Below are 626 nucleotides of genomic sequence, written 5' to 3' on the forward strand. Positions count from 1 at the left end.
GCATTAGTGACAATGTTAAACCAAACCAATCCCAGGAAGGGAAGAAGACCCAATGCCAATCTGAGGTGGGGAAAATTCCTTCTCCGCCTCCCAATGGTAAATGTGGCAAGAATTATTCATTGGGGTGTTCTCCTAGGTTCAGGCTCAGCAGGTCAAGTTCAATGGGGCTGCGGCTGTGATGGCTTCAGTAGGGGGTGGCGGATTAACATGGGGTGGGGATCTGGACACACTGACACCAGCAGAACTCGGGTGGATTGACACTGGCTGGGGTGACTCCCTGCTCCACTAGCCAATGCCCCTGTGCTGATCCCAGCCCCTCTGTGGTCCCAGCCCTAGCCAGTGTGAGGGAGCCCCTGTGCTTAGATCATGCTCGATGCCTTTGTCCCAGGAAAGCGCCAGTGACCTCAGAAGGTGCCAGAGGCCTTGAGAAACCACCTCCATGCAGCTAGTAGACGTGCTTCCCTGGGCAGCCAAAGACAGCCACGGAGCGAAGCCTTCCCATGGGATGCCCCGCCCCCCGCTCACAGGGCATACGACGGGGAGGGCACTGGATTTGCATCACACAATGAGCTCCCAGGAGCATGTGCAGCATTGGTCCCAAAGGAGAGAAACTCATTTAAATCCCT

Source organism: Pelodiscus sinensis, chromosome 30 (genome assembly GCF_052426305.1).
Source record: "Pelodiscus sinensis isolate ZL-2025 chromosome 30, ASM5242630v1, whole genome shotgun sequence".
NCBI classification, from domain to species: Eukaryota; Metazoa; Chordata; order Testudines; family Trionychidae; genus Pelodiscus; species Pelodiscus sinensis.